This window comes from Rhinopithecus bieti, unplaced genomic scaffold (assembly GCF_001698545.2).
Source record: "Rhinopithecus bieti isolate Rb0 unplaced genomic scaffold, ASM169854v2 scaffold_3948, whole genome shotgun sequence".
In the NCBI taxonomy this organism is placed as follows: Eukaryota; Metazoa; Chordata; class Mammalia; order Primates; family Cercopithecidae; genus Rhinopithecus; species Rhinopithecus bieti.
This window is the reverse complement of record NW_016804646.1, coordinates 648,116-665,138: the sequence shown is the minus strand read 5'-3', so window position 1 is coordinate 665,138 and position 17,023 is coordinate 648,116. Positions and strand designations below refer to the sequence as shown.

Below are 17,023 nucleotides of genomic sequence, written 5' to 3'. Positions count from 1 at the left end.
CTCAAAAAGAAATAAAAATAAAAAATATAAAAAATAAAATAAAATAAAATGTAGTTTAAACAGAAGGATGTATGATTATAAAGAAGATGGCTTTGGTATTTCAGATTCCAAAAGACTCATGACTTGTTTCGATTCATTTTCCTATAATTTAAGTCCAGAAAAGAGAATCACAAAGCTAGTATCCACAAAGCTGAGAGGATGAAAGCTACATTCTAGTGGCCAAATCTGTGACTTTATATAGTTTTTAAGTTGTTTAAAAGAAAAACACGAAGAAAAGAAGAGGATCAACAACAGAGACCGAATGTGGCCTTCAAAGTCTCCAACGATGGCTCTCTAGCCCTATCGGGGAAATGTTTGCCTAGATTATGAGAACAACTATAACAAAGTGACACTTCAGCACATTCTTCTCTTCTTATTCTCCAAGTTTTCAGAGTGTCAGATATTTTGGGGTTCTCTATTTAATTTATTAATTTTAAGCTTATTTCAGAATTCCTGGCTTAGTACTTATTATGGAGTGTATTTCTTAATGAAGAAATCAGTATATTACACATTTCAACAGTATCAAACTCTATTGATTTCTGAAACCTCTCTGTGACCACGTTCCAATGCTAACCTCTTCCTACCGAAATATTTTTACATGGTTAAAATAACATATATTGGGTAATCCACATTCTTAAGGATCATAGTTTCTAATTGCAGTCGAGTCAGTATGATTGCTTCAATTGGAGACAAGACTAGTTTTCTGGTGTAATTGAAGACAGGGCTTTAATCAGCAAAATTGTAATCCTAGCCCATAAAATTACGCCTGTGCACTCTAATAAAATATATGGTTAAGCAAAATTTCATATTATGTCAATTTCTAGAAGGAATAAACAATGCAGCCATTTTGACGTCCACAGATCAATCTATGTACTCGTCTTTTGATCACTTATTTGGATACGGTAAACTACTCATATGCTGAAATTGGAATTTTCAGAATTTTTACTTCATACATCCTACATTACTTTTAAGCATATTTAGAATGAATGGAAATGTATGTATCATGAGAAATTCAGGCAAAACAAATCAGCCTGGATTTATTTAATGCATACAAGAGAATCTAAAAAAAGAAAATCACACCAGAAAATTTATTTTGTATTTTCCTCATTTTATTGATTGATTATATGTTTGCTCAACGTAAACATAACAAAAACATGTTTTCTTGGAACTAAGCAAAATAAAAGTTTGATCCTTGATCTAAGTAGAGGATACAGTTAGTTCCTAAAACCAATTACTCCATTTGGCTTGTGCCCATTTGAGGTCATTAATGCCATTTGTACTACACAGGGCCGCAGCGTCATCTCCCAGCTGGCTGGATCCAACAGAGACAAGCAGGAGATGTATATTACAACTTACCTCCAGGAGCAGTAGGATCTGACTAAGTGCATTTTTCCTCCTACAATTAGGCAACTGCACGTAAAACTCCCAACTCAAGTTACACAACAACAATAACAACCCTTGTTGTTTCTAAATCTGCATAACTGCAGGCAATTTTGTCAGCTACAACTATACATTTCCCAAAGTATATGTCTCCCAATCCCTCAGCATAGAACTCAGTAAGACAAATCCCTGTAACCCAGCGGATTCTGCCCAGTTGCAAAGTTCCGGGGCAGACATGCTTCAAAATAGATATAGGTAATGGTTCACAGATTAGTGGAATATTTGAGGACAAAGGAGGTTTACAGGTTTCCTTCAGTGTTCCCAGCCATTTGGGAAAAAGAAATATTGAGGTGCGTGAATGTAACTTTCCTTCATTAAAAATAAAAGGGCTTAAGTGAGAATGGTGCCTTCTACCTTGATGGGCCAAGCAGCTGATCTCCCTCTCGGCAAGGGCTTTCTGTCCGTGGAGCCGGGGCTGCGAGCCGCTCCAGGAAGGAGACGCTGAGACGCTGAAGCCCTGCGTGGGATCTGACTTGATGGCATTCCTCTGTGGCTCACCAACCAAGCTCTCATCCCTCTCCCATAGGAAAGAACGAAACTGTGCCGAGATCCAGGGGATGTGAAGCTAGCTTTCAAATTATGAAACCCTCACAGAAAGTGGCTGTGTCATCTGAATATTGCATTTATTCTGAAGAACGACAAAATTATAAGCAGAGGCACAGCGTCACGTTCTCTATTATTTTCACTTCTTTACTTCATATTGCTACCAGAAATTCCAAATTGAACATCACTATCATTTTTTAAATTGAAATAATTTGGGGATATAAGAAAGGAAGAGATCCTATGTAATGAGTGGTAAGTTTGTGACAGGAGCTTTATGTAACTTTTTTTTTTTTTGTGACAGAGTCTCACTCTGTCACCCAGGCTGGAGTGCTGTGGTGAGATCTCGGCTCACTGCAAACTCCGCCTCCCAGGTTCAAGCGATTCTTCTGCCTCAACCTCCCAAGTAGCTGGGACTACAGGCGGGCACCACCACACCTAGCTAATTTTTGTGTTTTTAGTAGAGATGGGGTTTCACCGTGTTAGCGCGGATGGTCTTGATCTCCTGACCTCGTGATCCACCCACCTCGGCCTCCCAAAGTGCTGGGATTACAGGCGTGAGCCACCGCGCCCAGCCTATGTAACTCAGTTTGATAGGCTGAACTCTTCAGTAACCCTGTGGGGTGGGAAGTATTGCTCCCATTTTAAGGATGAGAAAACTGAAACGTGGAGAAATAGACTTTCCCGAGGTTTGCAACAAATAATCAAGAGAACTGGGATAAAAACTCATATCTGGCTGACTCAGAATCACTTGACAATATTGCATGTCACAGTTTAAATATTTTCCAATAAAGCTAAGAAAGTAAAGTGCTTTGAGGCATAATTGTGAATATCTTATAAGCAGTAAATAAGCTTTAAAAAGCGTGTATTTTCCTACTTCTCTACTCACATCTTGATTGAATCAATCAATATTTTGACCATTCACGATGGGGGAGAATGTATCTGAGCAGTCACTAACCTCTCTGAGAAATGCAGTAATACATCTGCAGTGCCCACAGAGAGGTCCCACAGTGTCATTAATAATAGTAACAGCTGGCCAGGCGCAGTGACTCACACCTGTAATCCCAGCACTTTGGGAGACCGAGGCAGGTGGATCACGAGGTCAGGAGTTCGAGACCAGCTTGACCAACACGGTGAAACCCCATTTCTACTAAAAATACAAAAATTAGCTGAGCTTGGTGGCACGTGCCTATAATCCCAGCTACTCAGGAGCCTGAGGCAGGAGAATCACTTGAACCCAGGAGGCGGAGGCTGCAGTGAGCCGAGATCGTGCCACTGCACTCCAGCCTGGGCGACAGAGCGAGACTCCATTTCGAATAATAATAGTAACAACTTTACATTTATAAGACATTGCCCCCCATATTATCACATGCCATTCTCATAGCCCAGTTTGGTGGTTAGGACTTCATTCATTCACCCACTGTACCTTAGATATTTATTTCATTCCTATGAACTCAGCCTAGGACTGTGCAGGCCTTCAGAAGGGAGAGATAAAAAGATCTATTTCTATCCTAAAGCCACTCACTGTCTTGCACGAGGGCCACTGATGAAATGAAAACACGAGGTAAGTGAAAACATTCTCCACATTGAATCTACGTAACCTAATCAATATTCTCAAAGGAAAATAAAGTATTTGATGCATAGAGCCCACCAGTTTTGAGACATGGTAATAGGTACGTGTTTTTCCTTCATTATATAGCGTTTATTCCTTCCATTTTAATACCCATAAATTGCTTCTAATACTGTCCACGAAAAGTGTATTAGTAAAGAGGTTAATTATTTCTCTCAAGTCACCAAAATGTTCTTCATGGCAAAGGAAAAAGGTTTCCTGAAATGGACCTTTTAACCCGACCCACCTCCCTGCCAATAAAATAAAATAAAAGGAAGCGAACTTTCAGCGATTATCTTTGAAAGTCACATGTTCTCACAAACACACCTATTGATGGTGCTGTATTGAGCATTATCTTTAGGATGCAATGACCACAGTCAGAAAATATGCCCTGTTTCCAGCACAGTAGGGTGACCCCATGCTCTTGCTTTGGGCACGAGCTCTGCTCAGAAAACGTGTCATGTGAACACAAGCATCAGGCTGGGGTTGGGGAGGAGGTCGTCTCCCTCCTTGGAGCTGATCAGTGCATGCATTGGAACCAGTGGTGAGGGTCCCAGTAACCCCCTTTCCACCCAGGTGATCACCGTGACGCGTCTCAGGAGTGAGTCTCCCAAGACTAACGTGACGCGTTAGTCTGAAGAATCCTCGTCCCTGAGAAGTTATAAATCTAGAAGCTGATGATCAGGGCTGACGATGAAGAGTGTGTGTGGGTAGAAAGAGGGAGGACGCTGCTTAGGGAAAGCTGAACGAACGTAAAATAATGTGGATTGACAATGTGAGAGGGGCCTTCACGAGGCCAACCATAAGAAGTACGTGTGCTTGAGGCAGAGGAGTCCCAGCTGCCAGGCTGAACCCAGGGGCGCGTGCCTGGCTGCGGACGGCCAGCCTGGGTGGCTGTGGAAGGAGATCGGTGAAGTCCACAGGGCCAGTTCTCATGTCCTGTCCAAAGACTCAGCTGTGTCTGAGAGAACTTCAGAGAAGAGCAAGGATCTCACCGCTGGATCCACCCGGGAGGGTGTGTGGAAGAGGTGGGGTCAGAGCCCGGCTGAAGGGGAGACCTGGGCAGGTAGCGATGGGAATGGGGACAGTGGAGGCAGAGACTGCATGCGAAATGCAGGAACTCCTCAGGGTGGTTAGAGGAGCGCCGCCCCCGCCCACTCTCCACCCACCGCAGTGGAGCTGGGAGAGTTGTTCCATGGCCACAGGACAGAAGGTCTTGAATGCTGGGTTTGACTATGTCCTTAAACGGCCTTAATTTATCTTATGCTTATGATTCTGAAGATGACAAGAGGGTGAGGTCACCTTCGTCATTCAGAAACTGCATGTAATAAAATAAAACGAAAAGCATTGCCAAGGAAATTAAGATTCCTCAGAAAACTCCCTAATCTTTTCATTTCTTCATCGAATGTTTCTTGAATGTCAGGACCTTGTCTAGACTGGGGATATATGGGTAGAAATAAACACTAAAGAAGATAAATAAACAAAATGTGAATTACATTAGATAGTGGTAAGTGCTAAGAAAGGAAAGTGAGGCGGCAGAAGGCACTGCAGGCTGGGGAGAGTGTGGAGGTGGCATGGGGGAGCTGCAGGGACCACGCAGTCTGAGCCTTTTCTGCAAAGACCCCAGGAATTGAGAGGTTAGCAGGGGGCATCTGGGGAAGGGGCTCCAGGTAAGGGGCGCAGGTGCAAAGGCCCCGGGCTGGAAGCACACCCAGGGTTCCGAGGTGCGAGGGGGCTGCTGTGGCCGGGTAGAGAGAACAAGAAAAGACAGCTAAGGGGGACGAGGCTGTGCGGCCTGGAAATGAGAAGCTGGGGTCCCGGCAACGAGACCGTTGCCAGGTCACCTGAGGAGGGGCGAGCGCCGTGTGTCTAACTGCAGCTCAGCACCGTTGTAGACTTACTTCTGCTTGTCTTACACAATCAGGAAATCGGGTTCCTTCCTTGTCACAAAGGGACTTAGCAAGTTTGTGTTTGGAAGTCACAGACGTGGCAAAACCCCCTTGAGGCCCTCCGTCCCTGGGGGAAGACTCCTGGAGGAAATGCGGGGGCGGGGATTCCACAGGGACAGTGAGACCCCGGGGTCCCCATCACTGACGGGAGCACATGAGGGGGTTCCCCCAAGCAGCCCAAGCCAGCCTAGGGTGGGGGGTTTCTCCAAACACAGACCCTGAAACAATGAATTTTCTCAGGTACCAGTACCCAGGGCGGCCAGCCCTGAAAATGCCGGGTAGGGACCGGAGACACCCCTCAAGTTCCCACGCCTTGGCTGGGCCCTGATGGGGTGAAGGAGGAAAACAGAATTGGAGGCCATTTAAGAGCCCTTCTCTCAGCGAGGGGAGGCCCAACGTGGCTCTCATGGGCTCTCTGAGATTTAAGAGTCGGAGCTAAGAGCAGCGTGGCTTGGAGGAGATCACAAAAGGAGCCAGAAAAGGTGGCCTCTGCTCTTGTCATCAGAATCGCCAGGTCCTGGGGGTGTCCTTTAGTTCCCTAAAATTTGCATTTTGGCTACTCAGGAGGCTGAGGCAGAAGAATCGCTTGAACCCGGGAGGCGGAGGTTGCAGTGAGCCGAGATGGTGCCACTGCACTCCAGCCTGGGCAACAGAGTGAGACTCTGTCTCCAAAAAAAAAAAAAAAAAAAAAAAACCTGCATTTTGGCTTTTACCTTTCATTTATTTAACAGAAATGAAAATGCCTTAGGAATTGCCTAACCAACCGCAAGTGCATTTGGCAAAATGGAATCAAGTGGAAACCTGAAGTGAAGTAACTCGAAGTATTTACAAGCCAAGGCAAATGTTCAAAGGGAAGCTCAGACACAAAGAACAGATGGCGGATGAGAAAGCTGGAGAAGAGTGCATTTTGCCAACACCCACAAAATGCAGATTTTGTAAGTGCCTTGAAGGCTGTTTATGGCCTGAGCACCCAGGAATCTACGCCCTTAAGCTCCAGCGACAGAAGAAACTTGCTTGAAGTATGGTCACTGCATACTGGAAGGGATGATGTTACGTCCTCTCCCCAGGGAATCCTATTTTTCATGAAAACCTCACCTCTGTCTATCTTTTACACCAGTCAGATCCTTTCCACCTTTTTAAAATAGAATGAGAAAGAGAGGAAGCTATAAACAACTGATGATCCGCCTGCTGAAATCACAAGGAAAACGTGAAGAGGGCCGCCTCTCTCCTCTCTCTTCCTGGGAGTTTACCTAAACCATCAGGGACCTTGTGGCTACACAAATTTCTTTAAAGATCCAATTGTAGGAGCCCCAGACAGAGTGCTGCATTGTTTACCTTGCAGGACATCTTCGCAGAAATAGTTCTAACCTTTCTCATACATTTAGTGAGGAGTGTCAGTACTGTAGGTTGAAGGACGCCTACAGTGAAATGAAGGAAAATAGAAACAGAGAATTGCAACCAGAGAGGAAATAAACAGAGAGAACGTATTTTAATGGAAATGTTCTCATTAGCTCTTATTTCTGATCCCTTTAGATACTTTCTCATATTGGAATGTTTTGTTGAAAACAGTGAAATCAAATGCCCACACGTTATCACATTTAAAACTGATCCGCTGCTCCTTCTGAAATTCAAATCAAGTTTTCATACAATAGACGCTTAAAAATTACCAACATTTAGTCACTTGAGAAGCTGCCTTATCTGTTTCTCTCTCACAGAATCTCTTTAGGTGTCTGTTGTAAAAAAAAAACACAAATGAGTGTTTTTTAATGGATGGATGGATGGATGGATGGATGGATGGATGGATGGATGGGAGGATGGGTGGATGGGTGATGTGTGAATAAGTTTAGAAGTAAGCACCTGGATTTTAGAGACACACACTCTCACATATAGAACAATATCCCCTCCTAAAAGGAAAGACATCAATAATACACAAGTGGTTTCATCTTCATAGAGAAAAGACATTCCCATACACAAACTCAGTATCACAGAGGCTAATGTAAGTGGTATAAGTTGATTGTACACAAATGTACAATTAACGTCTTAGGAGAAGAAGCTATTTTTCACCACATTCAGTCCCAGATGAATCATCGAGTTGATAAATACCCTTAGGAACTCAAAGCCACAGTGCAGAGTCTATGTCCCTGCCCCTGAGAGGTGGCTGCAAAGGTTCTTCTTGTTTGAGGCAGACAGAAGATTGGTTCTGGACAGGACCCCTGCACCTGTAAACAAGATCAAATGCTCCATTCTGAGGACAGACGAGCTTCCCGATCCTGGCTGGGATACACCTCACTGCAATTCACAAAAATAAAACACCTCCTATTTGGAGATACTATTATGTATTTCGACATGTCTGGAATTAAAAATGTATTTTTACATATATATTTGGTAATTGATACAATTTTTTGCCAATCGAATAAATATAGAGTCTCAGCATATAACAAATGCCTACAAATAATAGATACCCAAAAGGTGCTGTTATTTTGTACCAATTTTAGAGAAAAGTTATCTTAGGTTCTTGAAAATTTCCTTATACATGGATATTAGTGATTGACAATATTTGTAAAACAGCACTAAGTAAACAAAAACCATATTATTTATTGCTTGTGAGTATCTGGGTATGCTTTCAGAACAGCTGGCTTGTCAAAATAGGAAGGGACAGGCTGTCAATAGATTAGAAACGTACTGGAAAAGTTGAACTAATATGTGCAATTTCAGTTTCATTCAAAACTAGGAAAAGTCAAATTAGTCTATATTTAATATAACTGTAATTGTTTTGCCTTTTCATTTTTGAAGTTCAAAAGGTTCTGATTCCCAATAGATTAATAACATATTATTTCCACTTACATTTAAGGAAAATGAAGATTTCAGCATTAACTATCCACCAAAAACAAATGTGTGGTGTAACTGAGTTGAATGACAAAACTTTACTGCTAAACTCTAAAGGCTTCAAAACTGTGAAAATAAATAAAATGGAAATTTTAAAGATGTGAAAATAAAAGAAGTGACGAATGGCCAGATAAAAGAATCTTCCAAAAGAATCTTCTTTCCATTTCTTTTTATTTAGACTAAGTTGTATTGTATGCTGCTGCCAGTGTATATAAAACAATTACCTTTGTGAAATAGAATTTCATGGAAATTCAGAGAGGTAGGTGTTAAGGACTGACCAAAAGAGAAGTTTGTGAATTATGGCACGTGTTACAGGGGTCAGCTTTTGTACAGGCTTCAAATTTAGCTCTCTTTCGAATATTCACTGGATCATAAGAAGTGGTTTGGGAAACCTTTCATTTTACTACAAAAAGGAACAGAATTTCTGGGCTCTGAAGGGATTTGTATTTGGAGATGTTCCAGTCAGCAGAGGGTCATGTTGAGCATTCTGCAGACAGAATTGTTTGAAGTCTGCAGCTGCCTGGAAAACTTTCATGTGGTTGAGCCCAGCCTCCAGCCGGAGCTGTTGAACCACTTTCTTTATAGCGGTGACGCTGGAGGAAGTGGACACGGTGCACGTGAGGGCTGGGCCGATTCGTGGGTTGCTGGGCTGTGGGTCATAGGGGCCGGACATTGGAGAGCATTCTCACATTCCTACCACGGGAGGGACATTTTGAAAGCAGGCAGAAATTCTTACTCCTAGCATCCTAGACCTGGTGTTACCATAGCTTGTTTTTCCCTTCCATCCTTACTGAAAACATTCGTAGATATCCCTTCCACAGGAAAGATGAAGGACTCCTCCCTCCAAATTAAGGACCTTGTTACTGAAGAAAGTCAGAGAGGGATGGGGAGGGACAGACAGAGGGACGATCAGAGACAGGGAGAGATGGAGAAAGACAGAGGAAAGGGAGAGAGATGCACAGACTGAAAGAGAGAGACACAGTGGGGAGATGGAGAGAGGGAGAGAGAGAGAAAGAGAAGGGGAGGAAGGTGAAAGCGGGGAGGGAGGGAAGCGGCCAGAGGCCCTCTGAAGCTGTCTTGACATAGTCGAGTCCACCCAGCTCACAGCAGAGGGTGCCCCATGATTGAGCCCTGGGAGAAAAGACCCTCCCCTTGAGCCCCAGCCTCCCCTTCAATACACAGCGCTGTCGTCTGTCGCCACCAGGCTTCCGGGCCTGCTGTTACACAGCAGGAGACAACTGAAGCCTGCAATTGCTCCAGCCCTTGTCCTAGGACAAGATTACTTGGTGTGCGTTGGGGAGAAGGGGCAGCGGAGACAGTGAATCCCACAAGAGGCGAGCCTGGCCTGGGCCTCGGTAGGCATAGATGTGGTGAGAAGTGGGAGGAGAGTGGGAGAGAGGTGCAGGCAGGTATGGCAGTGTGGTTCATGTCCAGAAAGAAATGTGCAGAGCCAATCAATGGCTTTCCCTGCGTATCTCTGCAAGGAGGGCCCACATGAGTTGCTGACAAATGGCCTAACAAAAAAAAGATGAGCCAGGGACAAAGCCAGCCTTACAACTTGACGGCTCAACTTGACTTCCTCGAAAGAAGCGGCACAAATGTGGCTCAGACCCGACTGTCAGCAGGTGCACAGCACTCAGAATCAGCAGGAGACTTGTTCTCTTGGGAGCTGTGAGGTGTCACCTGTCACCTGAGAGCTCACAGGTAATTAGGAATTCCTTACAACCCCATGCACAGGGCCTGAGATCCTAGGGCAGGCAGGAAGGAGGTTCCCCATGGCGGAAAGGAAAGGCCACTCTTCTCGATGCTTCCAGAGTCATCTAGCGGTCTCTTGGAAATGAATGCTGGTCTCAATTTCCTTTTACAAAATGGGCAGTGGGTTCAGTTTCTTCCTCCCATGCTCAAGAGACAAGTTCTATGGGCTTGTTCCTTCTGCCCACAGAGAAGCCTTAGCACGAGAAGGGAGGGAGCATTAGGTGGGTGTGTTGGGAACTTCAATCTGTGAACAGCTGCCAAATCCCAGACCCACTTCTGACTGTCCTGGGCTCTCCTACTGGGATGGCTCCTGCTCCGGCTCAGGCAGGTGGCCAGGGTTGCTCATGTCAGAGGGAGCTGTCAGAAGAAGAGAGACTTTTCCCAGCAAGTCCCTGTTGCCCCCTCCTCGTATCTCTTGGTCAAACTCTGGGGCCCCAGAACCACAGTGCACACTTCCAGGGAACTCCAGCTGCCTCTCTGGGGGAGCATCGGTCATTCACCCCGAATCCTTCTTTCATTCAAGGAATCTTTATTGAGCGCCTCCTATGTGCCCAGCAATGCTCTGCTCACTTGATATCTGAAAAGAGTTTGTCTGTATGAAAAGTCGGAAAACTGCAGTCAAACCCTGGCTATCACATGAGCAAGTCTGTAAAATTATCCAGCATGCTGTGTTCATCCCAAAACCACCCTGAGAGGTCTCTGAGCCTCTCACAACCTCCCTTTTAAGACACTTCTTCTCTTCTATGATTTATAAAATGATTTTTAGCTGGGTGCCATGGCTTGTGCCTGTAATCCCAGCACTTTAGGAGGCTGAGGGGGGTGGATCACTTGAGGTCTGGAGTTCGAGACCAGCCTGGCTAACATGCCGAAACCCCGTCTCTACTAAAATTACAAAAATTAGCTGGGTGTGGTGGCAGGCACTTGTAATCCCAGCTACTCAGGAGGCTGAGGCAGGAGAATGGCTTGAGCCAAGAGGCAGAGGTTGCAGTGAGCCGAGACTGTGCCACTGCACTCCAGCCTGGGCAACAGAGTGAGATTCCGTCTCAAAAAAAAGAAAAAAATTTTTAAAGTACTTTATTTTCCTTTCCAATCCTTCTTCCTCCCCTCCTGCCCTCCTTTCTCTTTCTCCTCTCCTCACTGTCCTTCGCTCTCCTGCAGCAGTGTTCATACCGCGCCTGTCCGGTGCCAATTCTCAAGCACACGCTGCGAAGAGTGAGAAGATGGGTCTCAGCTGATTGAGAGTAGAGCACAACATCTGCAGAGAAGGCCACAGAAGTCCTCCACAAGGAGTCCAAGTGTCCTCCAAACATCAGCCACTGTTGTTACTAATAAAGGAATTTAAGACTGAAAAGACCTATCAGGAACCCAGGGGCCTGTATCACACAGAAGAGCTGAGCGGGTGATGCACACACCTGTAAAGATGAGTCTCCTCCCTCATCCTCCCCACCCTGGGTCCATAAGAGATGCTCCTGAGCAGTTTCACCCCATAGCCCACAGGCTTAGATTTGGTACTGAGGTAGCCAGGGTCAGCCCTAGTGCAGGTAGAGCAGCTTAATTTCAGATGAATTTTTCAGTGGCCATTGGTCACTCGGTGCCTCCTGGACAGGTCAAATCATTTTCCACTGGTGAACAAGCATCTCAAAGCCAGTCCCCCCCCCCCGCCCGCCGCAGCTGACTGGGTGCTCTGCCATCCACGTCATCGAGGACACAGCAAGGGGGAGGGTAACCAGAGGGTCTAGGAGGGGCCACCCAGGCTGCTGTGCAACATGAAGAAGGATTGCTTTTAGAAACAAGCCCTCATGTGAATTATTTAAAGTCAGGCAGCCTATTATTAGCAGATCCAAAGGGGGAACTCCTGGTGATTAATGAAATCCTGGTATTTAACCTCCTGAGCTGGACTAGTGCCTGTAGGGCAACGGTGCTCAAACTTCAGGCTGCGTCAGAATAACCCTGAGAGCTTGTTAAAAAGCAGACTGCTGGGCCCCAGCCCCGGAGTTTCTGGTTCAGTAGGTCCGGGGTGGGCCTGGAAATGTGCGCTTCTAGCAAGTTTCAGGGGCTTCTGCTGGTCCTGGATCAGTGTGTTACACAGGTCCGATAGATTATTGTCCCCGATTATGGTGAATAATCTGGCCCAAAACACTTAAGAAACCTCAAATTTTCTCATACTAGCACATCTGTGAACACAATTATCCATGTGTCATCTCTCTGTGTGTGAGGCCACATGCTCTCCACGAAGACAGGTGACTGGAGACCAAGACGCAGAGGAGATGCTATGACGGCAACTGCCCCCACCTCGCAGAAAGCGCAAAGCTTCACTTTACAGCAAAAATACCAGCAATCTCCTCTCAGACTTTCAGAGCAGTTCCCAAACAGGTAAGAGCAGGACCCTTCTGTCTCTGAAAGGCAGATCTATGCCTACACCTTATTTGGGCATACAGAAGTATCAATAAGATAATCCTAAGTATTTAGAGAACGATCGAAAGTGCCTTCCGATATAGTTCAACAAAGAGCCCAAAGTTTGATTTTGAAGGAGCCATTTCCACAGTGGACAGGTGTTTGGTTTTTTTGTGCCCAACCAAATCTCGTGTTCTCCACTGGCAGTGCACCTGAAATGCATGAGTTTCTGGAGGGTGAAACGTGGCCACTGCAGTGGGACCCACGCTGCCCCGGCCAAGTTGCTCACAGTCCACGAAATCTGGCTTCCGCATCTCAAGAGCATTCTCTCCAGAAATTTTTGAAGTTCAGGTAATTCCGCAGATCCAAGGCTTATTGGTTAAATTTCATCCAGCACCTCACGACAGCAGCTGAAGTCACATTAACTTCAGTCGCATCAGTGACAGAAGCCACAGCCTTGTGCTGTTGCATGGTTTTAGACAGAAACCATGAAACTGTACCGGCAAAAAGTATAAAATTATATGCACTGGGTCCGCAGATAGGTGCGTGAACCTAAGAGGGGCTGGCCCCGTTTCGCTCTTACTTTCTATTTTTCTTTCATTTTCTCCACTGTCATTTCTCCAAAGCAGGGCTGTCTATGCTTCATTGTCCTGCCTGTTGACAAACTGTTAAAGCAATTGCCTTACATTCATTTTAGATTTAATTTCCAGTGGCACTTTTCCTCTTCAAGTTAAAGTCTTGCCTCATTTCAGTTTTATTTTTTTCTCACCTTTTTGTGAACAATCTCCTCCTTCAGTCAGCTCTGGACTAACAAGATTGGACCAAAGATCTGTTTGCTTGGTGCAGGAAAACCACCTACAGGAGTCCCCCAGCCTGCCCCGAGGCCGGCTCACATGAAAGCCCGGGGCTTCCTCACAGTTTGCTGTGAGCTGCACCAACTCTCCTGGAGTGTGAAACCAATTTCCAAATTCACCTGAGGTCCTTCTACAGAAAGGTTTTTGGTGAAAATATTTAGAATGTAGCAAAAAGCAATGATCAGAAGGGTCTTTCAGACTTGAAAGTCACTTTATCTTCATTGTTATTAATAAGTATTGATACTGGAACGGGTGGGCTCACAGTCACTGGTCACAAAGAAGGGTTTCTACGTGCCCCTGTGTGATTTTGCGTTCTTCCCTGTGTGGGTGGTGCAGCACATAGGCAGGTCTGAGCATTCTGGAGACAAGCTAGGTTTGGAGACAGGGTCCACACGGCTAACTGGATTCTCCTGGGCCAGAGTGTTACTGGATAGTCCTGTTTCCATTTCATCTGTGAAATGAGTTTCCAAAAAAAATGGTAGGTATTTCACAGGCTTTGTGTGAGAATTGAGATAATCCATGAGCAATTCTTGAAACCACACGATAAATACTTAGTGTTATTATTTTAGTCATCTGCCCTCAGCCGGGCTCAGTGTGTCACACAGGACCTAGAGATTATGGTCCTAGCTCCTTGTCCTAGCCCCTAGCTCATTGCTTTGACACGAGGTAAGAACTACTTTCCTCCTTATTACACTGTTTTATGTAGGACACTTTGTCTTTTCTTTTTTTTTTTTTTTTTTTTTTTTTTTTTTTTTTTTTTGAGACGGAGTCTCGCTCTGTCACCCAGGCTGGAGTGCAGTGGCCGGATCTCAGCTCACTGCAAGCTCCGCCTCCCGGGTTTACGCCATTCTCCTGCCTCAGCCTCCCAAGTAGCTGGGACTACAGGCGCCTGCCACCTCGCCCGGCTAGTTTTTTGTATTTTTTTAGTAGAGACGGGGTTTCACCCGGTTAGCCAGGATGGTCTCGATCTCCTGCCCTCGTGATCCACCCGTCTCGGCCTCCCAAAGTGCTGGGATTACAGGCTTGAGCCACCGCGCCCGGCCACTTTGTCTTTTTCGTTTATTCCCTAAAGGTTTTTTTCATAGCACTATTACAGATTGAGCCCCGTAAAATAAGTCTTATTTAAATTTGGCTGTAGGCTTTTAAAATATAAAATCATGTGAACATCCCACAAAAACTGTAACACTGAAAACTGTAGCATTACACATTAACAAGCACTTACACTGACATAGCGGCTTCTGGTTTAGGGACACGGATAACATTCAAGTCGTCTTCTGAATAGGGGTTTTCTATATAGTGTGCTTGTTTCTCACATCATGTGGGTTTATTTTTCTAGCTGCTTTTTCTCTCTATTTAGATTATTACACATTTTGAATTGGAAGAAACATTATAGCCCACCTAGGTGAGCCTTCATCACAAGACCAAAATCATTTTGTGGGGGGAGAGGAGGGAGGCTCCCGTTTAGGATTACACACGTCCAAGCTACCAGGGCTCAGCCTGGACCCAGGATACACCTTGAGTCCTTTTTAAAAAAAAAAAAAATCTCGGCCGGGCGCAGTGGCTCAAGCCTGTAATTCCAGCACTTTGGGAGGCCGAGACGGGCGGATCACAAGGTCAGAAGATCGAGACCATCCTGGCTAACACGGTGAAACCCCGTCTCTACTAAAAAAAAAATACAAAAAACTAGCCGGGCGAGTTGGCGGGCACCTGTAGTCCCAGCTACTCGGGAGGCTAAGGCAGGAGAATGGCGTGAACCCGGGAGGCAGAGCTTGCAGTGAGCTGAGATCTGGCCACTGCACTCCAGCCTGGGCGACAGAGCGAGACTCCGTCTCAAAAAAAAAAAGATCTCCCATGTGCTGGGCACGGTGGCTCACGACTAATTGCAGCGCTTTGGGAAGCTGGGGCAGGTGGATCACTTGAGGTCAGAAGTTCGAGACCAGCCTGGCCAACATGGTGAAACTTCGACTCTACTAGAAATGCAAAAATCAGCCAGGCATGGTGGCACACACCTGTAATCCCAACTATGAGGGAGGCTGAGGTTGGAGAATGCTGGAACCCAGAAGGGGCAGGTTGCAGTCAGCCAAGATTGTGCCATTGCACTCCAACCTGGGCGACAGAGTGAGATTCTGTCTCAAAAAAAGTAAAAAAAGAAAAAAAAAATCCCTGGTATCAAACTGAACTTTAACTTCTTTGTAAATTGTTCCCATTGGCCTTATTTCTGGTCTCTGATGCTACCTAGAATAAATATGAAATATATTTATTGGAATATTTATTGCCTTAGCTCAGGCTGCCATAACACAATTTCACATGCTGGGTGCCTTAAACAACATAAATGAATTTTCTCACAGCTCTGGAAGCTGGAAGTCCAAGATCAGGACACCAGCATGGTTGAGTTCCGGCAAGGGCCTCCTCCTGGCTGGCAGATAGCAGAGAACATCACTCCCCTGTAGGGCCTCCCTCATGATCTCACTGAACCTTGTCACTGCCCAAAGGTGACCTCCAAATACCATCACACTGAAAATTAGGGCTTTGACGCAGGAATTTGGGGGATGAGAAGGACACAGTGCAGTCCACAGCAGAATAGTCAATAAAACATGAAATAAGTATAAAATCCACATGCAAACCCCAGGTATTTCAGGCCACTTACACTTCCCCTTAGACCTTTCCTTCCAGGCTCAGATACACCTGCTTTAGTCTTTACTATGCGACAGCTTCTAGAACTTTACCATCCAGCCGAGCTTTCTTTCTTAAAAGGACTACATTTTCATCCTTGTTTTGAAACCTTCATGAAATCCCGTAAGTTGTCCACCAAAATCTATCCCATTCTTGCTAGCACTAAATACTTACATAGCTATGTACATTACATACCTATGGACAAATAAACTGATTTCAGTTCTTTGAATACAGAGGGGTAACCAAAACACCACCAAAATGCTTTAAAGTCTTTGCTTTTACGGAGATAATAAAGACATTGATTTCTTTCAAAAGCTTCGTATTTCTAACACTACTGGAAGAAACCACCTTTCCTAGCTTAATATGTAAGATTTATTTTGATTCAACAGTGTTAACTGGAACTTCTGCGTCTACAGTCACGACAGCATTTTGTCTTCTCTCTAGAGAACCCTGCACGTTTGTAAATGAAACTTTCAGCCATGTTCAACCATCGGACGGATTGGCCCCCCAAATACTGGCCAGTCTAGCAAATTGAGAATGATGTGCTCCTTCCACCCAAGTGTGGAGGCCCAGCCTCCGCAGCCCATTCCGGAGGGCCGAGCTGGTGAGGTGCGCCAAGGCTGCGGAGAGAGGCGAGAGCCTGCACAGCAACGGAAACAGCCTGCACCCTCCAAGCCGTGTTGGTTACTCAAGGTCCCAAACCAATGTTCTAGTGAAGAAGTTGTTCAGGGTACTATGCTCATTACCTAGGTGACAAAATAATCTGTACACCAAGCCCCCAAGACCTGCAATTTACCCATGTAACAAACCTGCACATGTACTCCCTGAACCTAAAATAAAAGTTGGAAAGGAAAAAAAAAAAAAAAAGTTCAGGACACAACATA

At 45.3% G+C, this 17,023-nt stretch overlaps 1 pseudogene; it reads right to left on the bottom strand.

The window, feature by feature from the left end:
- Window positions 1-8,866: 8,866 nt before the first annotated feature.
- On the bottom strand, window positions 8,867-9,136 carry LOC108527959 (guanine nucleotide-binding protein G(I)/G(S)/G(O) subunit gamma-5 pseudogene; annotated as a pseudogene).
- Window positions 9,137-17,023: the final 7,887 nt, after the last annotated feature.